The following is a 15349-nucleotide window of genomic DNA, read 5'->3' on the forward strand; positions in this document are numbered from 1 at the left end:
TTAGCAAGATTCAATAATGTTGAAAGAGATTCACAAATTCGCAAGTGAAATAAGTAGACCAATAGCAATATGTGGCACACGGAAACACACGCACGGATAGATAAATGGGGTCGTGCAACCAAGGAACGAGCTCAAAATGTGGAATCGACGGAAAATGCTCTTGTTGCACAACTCTAGAGAGAGGCTAGCACGATTGCTCAATAGGCGGATACAAGACTTATGCACAACCTATAAGAGACAAAGCGTATCGACTTTTTATCCCAAGTATGCTATGTATGTATGGCTCCCGGTGGTTCTCTCACTATGATCCAAGATGATCGAATATGACAATTTGATATGCAATGTGGGGATGCTATGGCTATTGCTTACAAGCTTTTTGTTTCCTCTTGCTTAAAAGCTTTTTGTTCTTTTGATATTGTCCTTTGGCCACTTATGCGAAATTTTTGAACCAAGGTAGCAATGATGTATATGCGAGAACAATTGATAACACAAGAGATGATACGATGATATATGCATGCAATGGAAGGTGCAGATCGATTATCACTAAAGTGCACAAGTAATGTTGCCCGGTAATACTCAAATGGCTAGTATGGATAGGAAAGTGACGCAAAAATGGGCTCGGGGTTAACAATGCAATGGCAAGGGAGAGTATACAAAGATGTCGTCGAGGTTACTGACGGTGGTTTGTCATTTGTAAGCAATGGCGGATGATGATGGAAGTGGTCGATGACGAATTCGTGGCGAAGATGAGCGGCGGTGATGTCGGTGTCGAACCGTCCCTAAGTAGCCGAAACACGTTAGGAAATAGAAACCGCAACTCAAATTCTCAAAACAAATGTGTCAAAATTGTCGGAGGTGATAGTGGATAAGCGATGGTGGTATGCGGAAGTATAGGTGGAACTCCGGTCAAAATTGGTGAAGTTGGGGAAATATGGTGGCGGTGGAGATGTTTATTGCTGCCAGGGGCCGGATGTCCAAGTCCTCTGATTCGTGGACAAACTCGATGAACTAGGTGGGAAAAAGAAAAATCAGGGCAAAAATTCGTGGAATTTCGTGGATGGAAATTGGGGAAAAGTGGAGGGAAGCTAGATCCACCAGTAACACAGCAAATCCATGGATCAAATCAAACAAAACATCACACCAACAAATCAGATTTTTTTTTTGGTAGGGCTGTTTTTGTGAGGATTTTCGAAATTGGGACAAACAAAGCAAGATTAGGCTAGAAGGTGGGGGTAGGGACTCCAAATTTGTGATCAACCATGGCTCATGATACCAGGATGATGTAGGGCGGAACCCTAATGGCCGATCTTTCATGATTTTGAGGGGAATTCCCGAAGAACACGATGAACACAAGAGAGGAAAACACTCAAATCAACGAGATCCAATCACACATGTCCTAAATCCACATACACAAAGGGGAGATACAAGATCCAAAGTCAACAAGGGAGGATACATGGTAACTAGTTCATCCCAATCCATGAGGAAAGAGGTCTTGAATCCACTAGGGGGATCTTCCCTCAAAAGGGGTCTTGAATCCAATAGGGGGATCTTCCCTCAGGAGGGGTCTTGAATCCACTTGGGGGATCTTCTCCTTAGGAGGTCTCGGTCTCCAAAGGAGTAGGGGATAAGTCGATGAGCAAAGCTCTATCTCTAATGAGCCATCACATTGCTAACCCTAGATGGAGAGGGGAGAGGTCTATATATAGTGCTTGTACAAGTTGGGGCGAGTTGGAGGGATACATGGGCCTTTGGCCCGTTCACTGTGCGCAGACAGGGGCCGGATGTTCAGCGGCTCGCGTCGGGCCGGATGTCCGGGCCGGCGGGGACCGATTCCGGTTGCTCTATGTATAGGAGGGGCTGGATTTCCGGGGCTGGGCCGGATGTCTGGGGCTGGTCGGGCCGGCGGGGACCGATTCCGGTTGCTCTATGTATAGGAGGGGCCGGATTTCCGGGGCTGGGCTGGATGTTCGGGGCTGGTCGGGCCGGATGTCTGGTGCCTGTAGGTGCTCTTTGGCTGGGCTGCTGCTGTGGTTCACATCTCCAGGGGCCGGATGTTCGGGGCCTGTAGCCTTTCTCTGGTTCCTCTCGTCGTGCTCCTTCGTTACTTGGGGATTTGTCCATCATCATGAGCATGTCGGGGAGAGTATTCTTGGTACCTAAGCACGCATAGCGTTCCGGCTTTAGGTAGTAGCCATGTCTCATGTGGATCATACGGAATATCACTAAGTAGAGATGTCACCTCGGTCTCGAGAGCTCTTGCACGTGCTCATGTCATCAGTCCACTTGGCACTTGGGGAGACGTAGGTAGGTCCATGGGGATGACCGTAGGATGTTCCGCATCACCTAGGCTATATAAGGCCCCTAATAGGCATGTAAATCATTCACTCCCTACTTGAATAAACTCAAGAGAGTCACTCTCCCCCTTCCTAAGAGTTGAGGCTCGACTGGAGGCCGGGTATCGTAGGCCGAGGGGCCTAGGTAAGGCTCGGACTAGTCTAGGGTCGTGGGACATCGGAAGCGGTAACACTCAAGTTTCTGTGTGCTGAGCACCACGCTTGATGTCTCTCCTCATAGGACATAGGTTGTGCTCCGATGAGGCGACTGAACCTAATTTTAGAAAGATTGTTGTATGAGTGTACGACAACCTTTGCTATAAGTCTGTTGTACATACCCTCGCCTACTCATGCTAACCACATTGCTAAGGGTACACCCCCTCCCCCTCGTTGAAAGTTGTTTTTGAACAACATATAGATTGTAGTATAATCTAGCATCCTATAAAATTTCATTTCAAAATACAATACATGTCAGGAGAATAAAAAAGATTAATTGTGCAGTGAATATTTATTAACATTGTTTCTCTCTAAGATACTATTCACAACAAAATTTTGTCTTTATTGTACCTCAGTCTGTACAAGTTTAAACGAAAATAAAAATTTGTTACATCCAGAGCATTAAGTAATACCATCTCTTTAAAGTAATATAAGACGTTTTCGATCACTAAAGTAGTTATCTAAAACGTTTTATGTTACTTTACAGAGGGAGTAGTTTCAAATACATGACTGTTACTGTACCAAGGAATGCCAGAAGCAGTAAACCTGCTATTGATTTTACTGTTTATGTATGTGGTATGCTATCAGAAACTTCTGCGACTGAATGCTCCTTAACTGATTTGTGATCACAACATGTCTGTTGTGTTGCAGGAAACCTGTTCGAGTGTAACAAGGATATTGTCGATCTCCACTAGATCTGCAAACAGTTTTATTGCACACAAATGTGCATTGATTTGCTTTTCCAGCCGTGTAGATTCGTTCTGTGTGTTCATTTTCATGATTGAGAGTTAGCAATGGTATCTTGGACATGCTCACTTTCCATTTTGTGCATAGAAGAACATGCACGAAAATTGGCTTGGCTCAGCTATTCTATTGTAACGGCTGGTTTAGAATTACCGAATCTGTCGATCCAGAGCTGGTAATTGCATGACAGTAGTTATGCTCTGATGCTGCATACCGCTATTTGTAGTTTGATTATCTTCTCGATGCTTTGCCAAAAATTCGTTTCTTTGCCCAAGGTCAGATGCTCTCGGTATGTCACTCTGACCGTTCGCTTCGAGATCGGTATCGCATCACATACTTGTTGCTGTATTTCCGTACATATCTGTGTAAACATCGGCCTGCTTAGCGCATTTATTCTAGTTTTTTTAAGAAATGATTGTAATTTTATGGGCGCTGCTACGCATGGCCGAGCGTCACCCTCTACCACTGCAATAAAGGTCGTGTTGCAGTAATTTTCTGCAGTACATGGCTCATGTTGCAGTTTTTTTTTGCAAAACATAGGTCAAATTGTAGATTTTATTTTGGGCGGCTTAAAAATAAGCTGGCTTACTGGAAAAGTTAGGGAGGCGGCTTATTTTTTAAGCTGGCAAAAGAACTGACCCTTTGCAATAAAGGCTTTGTTGCTGTTACGGTTTTCTTTTTCAGTGTAAGTCATGTTGTAATTTTTTTTGGCAATAGAAGTCTTGTTACAGTTTTTTCTTTTTGCTTTTTCTTGCCTTGCTGTGCCAAACCCACCACGTCACGTGGGGACGCGCGGAGTGCAACCAAGGTGGCGGACGCAAGCGTGATAATCAGCGCGTTGAAACATATCATTTCCCTAATTTTATTCATATTCATACAGGTAAACTGATTTGGATCTATGATTCAAGAAAATACAAAGTAACTTTTATGACAAAGAATTACACCGAGATCTCTTGCCTAGAAGAAATACTCTCAAGGCTTAGGTAAATAGGCTGCAATTACACGATAATAATGTGTGAGAGAATTCACCTTCACAAAGAATCAAATCAACAAAAAGAAAAACTTGAAACATTAAAGGCATGTACAATGGTGCTATTTTAGGATGCCACGTGGGATAAATGATGAGAACTCATAAGAAAAGGCTTGTCTTCTTTTGTTTAAAAGAAGACAAGAGACGATCTCTTAACACAATATGTCTTATCACGTTTTTAGGAATGACTACATATTGAAGATAAGGTTAATAGATAATTCATTGTAGACAAATTTTTATGTCTTCTCTAAATTATATGCAAGACTTAAGATAAGACCATTTTATCAATCATTATACATGTCCTAACATAAACCTATCAGACCAGATTAATCGGATGAAACAAAACTCTCTAACTTCATGACATCGCCAAAAAAGAATGAGAGTAATTTTATTCTCACAAAACTACGATCCGTATTTATTGTAGGTAGGTGTCGTCATGTCCTTCCCTTGTACAAGTCGCTTCATGCCCCAAGATGAATCATATGCTTGCTCCCAAGCTATGCTCCTGTCGACCCCTCAAAGAAAAAGCTATGCTCCCTTTAGTTTAGTCTATGGAAAATAAAGGCGGGTGTGACCAACTGTAGCTTCTTTGCTTCATCCCGTGCTCCTTTTAGAGCAACTTGATCACTATGCCAGTTTCCCCACTTGTGTTCTCTTTTCTCGCTCCTGTGTTTCGGCATCACTATGATCAACTCACGATGTGGCTGTGCTACTCCCGTAGGAGTTGTTGGATTCCCTGATACTTTTCCAACGTGTTTATAATTTTTGATTGTTTCATGCTGTTATATTATTACTTTTGTATCCTTTGTATAACAGTTTATATAATATTTTGGACTAAACTTTTAATTTAATGCCCAGTGCCTGTTCCTATTTTTGCATGTTTTTTGTTTTGCAGAAAAATCATACCTATCGAAGTCCAAACATGATGGAACTTTATGATAATTTTTTTGAAACATAAAAGACTCTAGAAGCTTTTGGGGAGGGCGAGAAGACCCATGTGGGTCCCGAAAGCCATGCCGATGCACCCAGGGGGATAGGCGCGCCATGACTTGTGGGCTCCACGTAGTTCCATTTGCCCTAATCTTTGGCCTATAATTTCACATATATTCTGAAACCCTCCGAGTGAGACCCGAAATAATTCTTCCACCTCCGCAAGCCTCTATTCTTCCGCGATCCCATCTGGAGCCTTGTTTCGGTACTTTGCCGAAGGGGGAATCATTGGGAGGCTATCTTCATCAACTTTGATGCCTCCATGATGATGTGTGTGAGTAGTTCCTTTAGGACCTACGAGTCCATAGTAGTAGCTAGATTGCTTTCTCTCACTCTCTCTTTTGATGTCAATACAATGATCTTCTCTAAGATCAATCCGATGTAATCTTTTGCGGTGTGTTTGTTGGGGTCCGATGAATTGTGGGTTTATGATCGGATTATTCATTGAAATTATTTGAGTCTCTTGAGATTTATCTACCACGTAAATTTATAGGGTTGTATTTCCGTGTACTTTGGCCAAGTTAGATTGATTTATCTTCAGCAGGAGAGGTGCTTTGTAGTAGGTTCAATCTTGCGGTAATCTTGCTCTGTGACAGGAGGGGCAAAGACACATATTTGTATTGCTGCTATTAAGGATAAAACGATGGGGTTCGGTCATATTGATTGGTCTTACTTTGCCTACATTATGCCATCTTGCTTAAAGTGTTACTATATTTATCATGAAGTTAATACTTTGAGATGCATGCTGGATAGCGGTCTTGGGGTGGAGTAATAGTAGTAGATGAAGTTGGATTAACGGTCTACTTGTCACAGACGTAATGCCTATATATTGACTATGCCTTGGATGATCATCATAACTATGCACAATTCTATCAATTACCCAACAATAATTTGTTTACCCACCATTGCTATGCTTATGAGAGAGATTCACCTAGTGCACCTATAGCCCCAGGGTCCATTCTCCATTAATCTAAGAATCCTACAATTGTTAATCTTGTAACTGGCAAGAACAAGGGGTGTGATGACCTCCTTGCCTTTGTTGGGTGCAAGCTATTGTCGTGTCTGTGTGCAGATACTGTTCATGTTGCTGGCGTGGTGCCTCCTTCTGGTTCGAGAATCTTGGTTCTTAACTGAGGGAAATACTATATGCTACTATACTACTTCACCCTTACTCTTCGGGGAACCCACCAACTATCATGAGTAGCAGAAGAATTTTTAGTGCCGTTGCCGGGGAGAAATCACCTGACAAATCAGGTGCCTTTGCACAAAAATTTTCTTTTTTCTTGTTTTTGTTTTCTTCCCTAGTTGCCATGTGCCTTCTATATATTTGTTTGTTTCTTCGCTTACTATTTTTTGATTGATAGGGACCCTTCTCCACTAGCCGGACTTCTCAAAAATCCTAATAAACCAACTGCTAGTGATGAAAATGCTATTGCTATAAGTTCTTTGAAAGAAAAGATGAAGTTGAGTGCACTTAATTATATCTTTATGAAGTTTTTTCTTGAAAATCATGAATCTGAAATTGTTTATGAAGTGTTAAAAGAAGAATTTTATAGAGTGATTCATGATAATTCCTTGAATGAAAAGCATGATTGCAATGATGTTAGTATGAATTCCATGAATGTCGATTGTGCTAATAATATGCATAGCTACAAGCCTGGGGATGATGAGTTTGATGGGCATAATATTTGTAGTCCCCCTACTAATAAGAAGTTAAAAGAAAAATATGGTAATCTTTATGATTCAAGTGATGAAGATGACACTTGATATTGCTTTTTTATGATGACACTATGTCAGTAGGCACTATTGATGATGATTTTGTTATGCCTACTACTTATTGTAATGATCGTGATTGGGGTGAAAATTATGCTACTTCTTGTGATCTCTAGAGTTTATTTGAGCCTCATAATGCATATGTTAGTGATAATACTATTTGCAATACTATTAAAAGTGGGTATGGAAGAGTGTCAACTTTAGGTAATAATAATCCCACTACTTTGGAGAATGATCAATCTTATGATTTTTTTTGATAAAAGTGGGTTTGAAGAGGTCATGACTTTAGTCGATGTTAATCCCACTATCTTTTATACGATAGCTATATTGTTGAGTTTGATTATGGTCCTACTTGTAATTATTTTCAGAGAGGCAAGTTTTGTAACACCCACGATGCGGCTATATCTCCCACGTGTCGGAGCACGACTTAGAGGCATAACCGCATTGTAGGCAATGTCGCAAGAGGGGTAATCTTTACACATCCCATGTACTGAATAAGAAAAGAAGTACATAGTTGGCTTACAATTGCCACTTCACACAATAACATAAATATAGCATTACAATCATCCAGATACAATCAAGGCCCGACTACGGAACCAAAATAAGGACAACCCCAAATGCATAATGTCCCCGATCGCCCCAACTGGGCTCCACTACTGATCGTCTGGAAAGGAAACGTAGTATCGTCCTGAGTCCTCTTCGAACTCCCACTTGAGCTCAGTCGCATCCCCTGGAACGGTATCATCGGTCCCTGCATCTGGTTTTGGAAGTAAACTATGAGTCATGGGGACTCAGCAATCTCACACCCTCGTGATCAAGACTATTTAAGCTTATGTGTAGGTAAAAGGTATGAGGTGGAGTTGCAGCAAGCACTAGCATATATGGTGGCTAACATACGCAAATGAGAGCGAGAAGAGAAGGCGAAGCACGTTTGAGAATCTATAATCAAGAAGTGATCCTAGAACTACTTACGTTCAAGCATAACCCGAGACCGTGTTCTCTTCCCGGACTCCGCCGAAAAGAGACCATCACGGCTACACACGCTGTTGATCCATTTTAATTAAGTTAAGTTTCAGGTTTTCTACAACCGGACATTAACAAATTCCCATCTGCCCATAACCGCGGGCATGGCTTTCGAAAGTTCAAATCCCTGCAGGGGTGTCCCAACTTAGCCCATCATAAGCTCTCATGGTCAACGAAGGATGTTCCTTCTCCCAGGACAGCCCGATCAGACTCGGAATCCCGCTTACAAGACATCTCGACAATGGTAAAACTAAACCAGCAAAGCCACCCGAATGTGCCGACAAATCCCGATAGGAGCTGCACATATCTCGTTCTCAGGGCACACCGGATTGTCCAAACTTCCGGTAGGCCAGCCCAGAGTTGCCCCTGGTGGCCACCGGCGGCTGACAAGTTGGACCAACACTCAGAGGAGCACTGGCCCGGGGGTTTAAAATAAAGATGACCCTTGAGTCCGCGGAACCCAAGGAAAAAAAGGCTAGGTGGCAAATGGTAAAACCAAGGTTGGGCCTTGCTGGAGGAGTTTTATTCAAGACGAACTGTCAAGGGGTTCCCATTATAACCCAACCGTGTAAGGAACGCAAAATCAAGGAACATAACACCGGTATGACGGAAACTAGGGCGGAAAGAGTGGAACAAAACACCAGGCATAAGGCCGAGCCTTCCACCCTTTACCAAGTATATAGATGCATTAAAGTAGACAAGATATAATAGTGATATCCCAACAATAAACATGTTCCAACAAGGAACAAACTCCAATCTTCACCTGCAACTAACAACGCTATATGAGGGGCTGCGCAAAGCGGCAACATAGCCAAACAACGGTTTTCTAGGACAAGGTGGGTTAGAGGTTTGACATGGAAATATGGGAGGCATGTTAAGGCAAGTGGTAGGTATCGCGGCATAGGCATAGCAATAGAGCGAGCAACTAGAAAGCAAAGATAGAAGTGATTTCGAGGGTATGGTCATCTTGCCTGCAAAGTTCTCCGAGTTGACGTAAGCTTGATCCTCGTAAGCGTACTCAACGGGTTCCTCGATCACGTACTCGTCTCCCGGCTCTACCCAAAGCAAGAACACAAACAAAAGGAACCACGATCAACCACGGTGCAATGCGCAATCAACATGATGCAAAACATGGCATGATATGCGGGATGTGATATGCAATGCATATGCATGCTCCGAAAGGAAAAGGTTGAACCAGGCCTCAACTTGGCAAACCAAGAGTGCCGCTGGAAAGATGAGTTGATTTCGGTCGAAATCGATATAAAGATCACCGGAATCGGATGCATGGTTTGCAAATGGCAAGCAAAACAATAATGACACAAAGCTGCGATCAACAACACGATGCCATCTAAATGCATCAAGAAAAATAAGCTACTGCACTCTAACATAGCAACAAATCACATGGCAGTGATCCACTCAAGATGCTTGACAAAAGATGAACACAGAGCTACGGCTAAATCACACAATAGCAGGTTCAAACAAGCATGGCAAAAGTGCAAAAGATATCAGGTTCACAGACTTAGTGAAATAACCAACATGTCAGGATTTAACATCAAGAAGCAATGTTTAGAGAAAGATAACAACATGCTACAAGAACATATCATGGCAAATCAAGGCATGGCATGAAACTACACAAATCATATAACACAAAGTCCCTTACTTACCATAAGCCAAAAGGGATCAGAAAATACAATGGAAACCATGCAAACATAGCAAGTTTCATTAACAGTTTCAGACTTAGCAGAAAACTGGAACATGGCAAAACAGAGTTACGTAGGCATGTTTACGAGCTCGATGCACTCACCAAAAGGCATTGCATGACAAAATAAGCATACACCCAGCAAGAAGACATGATAAATAAGCTAACCATGGCAAGAACACTCTCATAGCATGCATGGATCAACTACAACAACCTCGGCAAAATTGCTTAACACGTAAACAATCTGCCAGGAACATTTTATAGCAAAAGTAGAGCAAGATTGAGTCATGCTAGGGATGCAAACAAAGACATGGATGGATAGAACACAACAATATCTCAAAATCATCCTTACTAAACATGCTCAAAAGAGGCATGGATCACTTTGTAGCAACATGAATACATGGCATAAAAATATCATCAGGGAAATGACTTAGAAGAATTCTAAGTCCCTGAAATCAGCAACATCACGAGAGCTACTTTGCATGCTTGTGATAGTCACCACATTGATCACAAAAATACATGGCATACACCCTTGTAAAGATGGCATGGCATACAATAAAACACATGTAGGGCTCAAGTTCATAGGAGGCACACATTAAACATGGCAGAAATGACAAATGTCCATAATCTGTTAAGAATCTGAAACTAACATTACATAGCACTCTTGCAACAGCATTTAGGGCATCAAGATGAACTCAAATGAACATGGTGTAATGGAATGAAATTAAGTGCACATCCAGATGAACAATTTGATATGCTACACGCCCAAAACGGAGCCACGAATGGAAAGTTATGACATGATGAAATATGCTAAAAATATTGGGGACTTAGGGGAGAAACGAGGTCAACCCTAGGGTTCGTTCAAATCCAGATCTGCACGCGAATCGAGGAGGAGCTCGAGCTCGCCAGAGTAGTCGAGGGCGGCGGCCGGAGTTGGATGGGGCGGTGGATCCGGCGCCGTGGGGCTCTCCGCCGGCCGGATCTCGCCGGATCCGGCGCGGCACGGGAGCGGTTGGCAGCGGCGAGCTAGGCGGCAGAGGACGAGGCGGCGAGGTGGCCGGCGTCGGGCGGTGGTGGCGAGAAGGCGCGACGGCCGGCGAGAGGCGAGGAGGCGGCGCGGCGAGCTCTCGGGCGGCGCGAGGCGGCGACCAGACGCGGGCGGCGGGGCACACGCGCGGGCTCGGGGGGGGGGGGGGGGGGCGACCCGGGCTCGGGCGGGCCGGCGGCGATGTGGGCGCGGGCTGCCCACATGGCGGCTCATGATTGGATGTGGGCGGCGGCGCGGCGTGTCCGGCGGTGGACGGACACGTCCGGCGCAGAGAGGGGAAGGTTAGGGTACGGTTTGATCCGGAATTTTGAGGGAGGCACCTATTTATACGTAGAAGGAGCTAGGAGGCTCCAAATTGAGCACGGTTTTCGGCCACTCGATCGTGATCAAACGCCCGAGATGATGGAGGGGGTTTAGGTGGATTTTGGGCCACTTTGTAGAGGTGTTGGGCTGAACACACACGAGGCCTTTACGGCTCCTCGGTTAACCGTTGGAGTATCAAACGAAGTCCAAATGGCACGAAACTTGACAGGCGGTCTACCGGTAGTAAACCAAGGCCGCTTCGCAAGTCTCGGTCCAATTCGAGAACTTTTAACACCCGCACACGAAAAGAGGTAAAAGGAGACCTCGGAGGACATAGGAGCGCTGGAATGCGAAACGGACAACGGGGAAAATGCTCGGATGCATGAGACGAACACGTATGCAAATGCGATGCACATGATGACATGATATGAGATGCATGACAAGGACAAAAGCAACACGAAGACAAAACCCAACAACAAGGAATAACATAACTTAGTGCCAAAAATGGCAAGAGTTGGAATACAAATATGGCAAGTTACATATGGGGCGTTACAACACTCCACCACTACGAAAGGATCTCGTCCCGAGATCTAGGACCGGAAAAACTCCGGATATTCAGAACGGAGGTGGTCCTCGCGTTCCCAGGTGGCTTCACGGTCGGAATGATGTGACCACTTCACTTTCAGGAATTTGATAGACTTGTTGCGAGTCTTGCGCTCAGTTTCTTCAGGAATAGCAACGGGATGCTCATGATAAGACAGGTCTTCTTGGAGATCAATATCTTCGAAGTTGATGGTGCGGTCAGGAGTCTTGAAACACTTTCAAAGCTGAGACACGTGAAACACGTAATGCACATTTGCAAAGTTGGATGGAAGCTCAAGTTGATAGGCGAGATCGCCTCTTTTGTCAATGATCTTGAAAGGACCCACGTATCTAGGGGCAAGCTTCCCTTTGATACCGAAGCGACGATTACCTTTCATTGGAGAGACGCGGAGGCAGACATCGTCTCCGATCTCGAAAGCCAAGTCACGATGCTTGCTATCATAGTAACTCTTCTGGCGTGATTGTGCGGCTTTGAGATTTTCACGAATGACTTTGCACATTTCTTCAGCCTCTGTGATCAAGTCATTGCCAAGAAGTTGGCGTTCACCAGTCTCTGACCAGTTAAGAGGAGTACGTCACTTTCTGCCATAGAGAATCTCGAATGGGGCCTTGCCCGAACTCGCTTGGAAGCTGTTGTTGTAGGAGAACTCAGCATATGGAAGACAATCTTCCCACTTCATACCGAAAGAAATGACACATTCCCTAAGCATATCTTCAAGAATTTGATTTACTCGCTCGACTTGGCCACTAGTTTGAGGATGAAAGGCTGTGCTGAAGCGAATGTTGGTGCCCATAGCCTTCTGAAAAGAATCCCATAACTTAGAGGTAAAGATGCTACCACGATCTGAAGATATCAACTGCGGAATGCTGTGCAGAGAGACAATCCTGGAGGTATATAGCTCTGCCAACTGAGCTGCTGTGATAGATTCTTTGATAGGAAGAAAATGAGCCACTTTAGTGAGCTTGTCGATGACAACGAAGATAGCATCATTGCCACGCTTGGACTTGGGAAATCTAGTCACGAAGTCCATCTCAATATGGTCAAACTTCCATTCTGGAATGGCAAGAGGTTGGAGGAGACCAGCTGGTCGTTGGTGTTCTGCTTTCACTCTCCTGCAGACATCACATTCATTCACGAACTGAGCAATCTCGCGCTTCATTCGAGTCCACCAATACGACTGCTTGAGGTCATGGTACATCTTTGTACTTCCAGGGTGAATAGAGAGGAGTGAATTGTGAGCCTCGTTCATAATGACTTTACGAAGGTCACCCTTAGGAACAACAATGCGATCCTCGAAGAATAGAGTATCCTTGTCATCAAGGCGATAGCACTTGTACTTGGGTTGACTCTTGGCAATCCCAATCTTCGCCTTCTTCACCATAGCATCAAGAAGTTGAGCCTCACGAATCTGATCTTCCAAAGTAGGAGAGACTTGGAGGTTGGCAAGGAATCCTTGAGGAACAACTTGGAGATTAAGTTTGCGGAAAGCTTCACAAAGATCTGGTTGATAGGGCTTGATAATCAAACTGTTGCAGTAAGCCTTCCTGCTCAAAGCGTCAGCAATGACATTGGCCTTGCCTGGAGTATATTCGATACTCGGATTATACTCTTGATTCATTTCAACCCAACGAGTCTGCCTGAGGTTGAGGTTTGGCTGAGGGAAGATGTACTTGAGACTCTTATGATCAGTGAAGATGTCCACTTTCCTTCCCAACAAGAGATGTCTCCATGTTAAAAGAGCATGTACAACTGCCGCCAACTCGAGGTCATGAGTGGGGTAGTTCTTTTCGTTGGGCTTCAACTGGCGAGAGGTATAGGCCACAACTTTCTTCTCTTGCATTAACACAGCACCGAGACCTTGAAGGGAAGCATCATAGAAAACTCAAATGGTTTGGATTCATCAGGAGGAGTCAGAACTGGAGCTGTGACTAACTTCTCTTTGAGGGTGTTGAAAGCGATGTCGCATTCAGGCATCCAGACATACTTCACATGCTTCTGGAGGAGGTTGGAAAGAGGCTTCGCGATCTTAGAGAAATTCTCAACGAACCTTCGACAATAGCTTGCGAGCCCAAGGAAGCTGCGGAGTTGCTTCATATTCTAAGGCGGTTCCCAATTCACAATTGCAGACACCTTCTCAGGATTAACAGCTATGCCCTTGGCGGAGATGATATGTACAAGATAGAGAACCTCATCAAGCCAAAACTCGCACTTCGAAAACTTCGCATAGAACTGATGTTCTCTGAGTTTATCCAGCACCAATCTCAAGTGCTTGGCATGATCCTCCTTGTTCTTGGAAAAGACCAAAATATCATCGAGATAGACCAAGACGAAGTCATTTGTGTAGGGGTTGAAGATGAAGTTCATCATGCGAGAGAATGTTGGAGGAGCATTGATAAGGCCGAAATACATGACAGTGTATTCATATGAACCATAGCTTGTTCTGAATGTTGTTTTGGGGATATCTTGTTCACGAATGCGAATCTGATGATAGCCCATACGGAGGTCAAGCTTGGAGAATACTTGAGCACCTTTGAGTTGTTCTAAAAGCTCATTGATGTTGGGAAGTGGGTACTTGTTCTTTATGGTCTTCTTGTTCAATGGACGGTAGTCGACACAAAGTCGGTCCGTTCCATCCTTCTTCTTAACAAAAAGAACACCACAGCCCCATGGAAAAGAACTCGGTCGGATGAGACCCATACGCTCTTGAATATCGAGTTGTTTCTTCAGCTCCTTCAACTCTTCTGGTCCAAGCTTGCAAGGACGTTTGCAAACAGGTCCCGTGCCAGGTTCAAGATCGATGACGAATTCAACTGGCCGGTGAGGAGGCATTCCAGGAGGCTCTTCTGGAAAGACGTCTTGATATTCACAAACGATTGGAATCTGAGAGATGGCATCCAACTCACCCTTCTCATTGAGAGAAAATAGTCGAATGGTATCATCACAAGCGGCAAAGACGATTACATCCTTAGACGAATGTGTCAATTGAATCCGCCTGGTAGCACAATAAAGCTAAGCCTTGTGCTTAGAAAGCCAGTCCATGTCGAGAATTAGATCAATATCCGAGTTGCCAAGGACCATTGGAGAGGACAGAAACTTATAGTCGCCCAACATGATAGAAACATCCGGAACCACGTAGCTTGCGTGCAAGCATTTACCCGGTGAGACAACTGCTAACGGACTATGCAAATCTTGGAAAGCCAACTCATGCTTAGATGCAAATGGTCTTGAGATGAAACAATGTGATGCACTAGTGTCAAAAAGAACTTTTGCAGGAATATCGTTAACAGGAAGGTTACCCATGATCACATCTAATGAGTCCTCTGCCTGAGCTGCGTTCATCATGTTGACCTTTGCAAACTTGGGATTATGCTTGACCACTGCGGTGCTGGCAGATCTCACAGGAGGAGGAGGAAGACGCCTCTGGTTGAAGCATTTGTTTGCATAGTGACCCTTCTGCTGACACTTGTTGCACGTGACCTCTAAGAGCGGACGGTGATACGGAGCACTTGACCTTGGAGCATGAGACGAAGTCTTGTTCTGAAAGCCTGGGTTGGGTGGGTGGGAAGATCCATTGCCACCTTTGCTC

General features: G+C 44.3%; 1 protein-coding gene across 3 annotated transcripts in view; it reads left to right on the forward strand.

Moving 5' to 3' along the window:
• LOC125508531 (Rubisco methyltransferase family protein) overlaps positions 1–3572 on the forward strand; it is a 31038-nt gene extending 27466 nt beyond the window's left edge. For all 3 annotated transcript variants that reach the window (XM_087525758.1, XM_087525759.1, XM_087525761.1), the window contains one exon: positions 3201–3572. The gene's annotated coding sequence lies outside the window, so the exon portion shown is untranslated. The remainder of the gene's footprint in view (positions 1–3200) is intronic.
• The last annotated feature ends 11777 nt before the right edge of the window (positions 3573–15349 follow it).

Source organism: Triticum urartu, chromosome 5A, assembly GCF_056163025.1.
Source record: "Triticum urartu cultivar PI428250 chromosome 5A, HENAU_Tu73, whole genome shotgun sequence".
Taxonomy (NCBI): domain Eukaryota; kingdom Viridiplantae; phylum Streptophyta; class Magnoliopsida; order Poales; family Poaceae; genus Triticum; species Triticum urartu.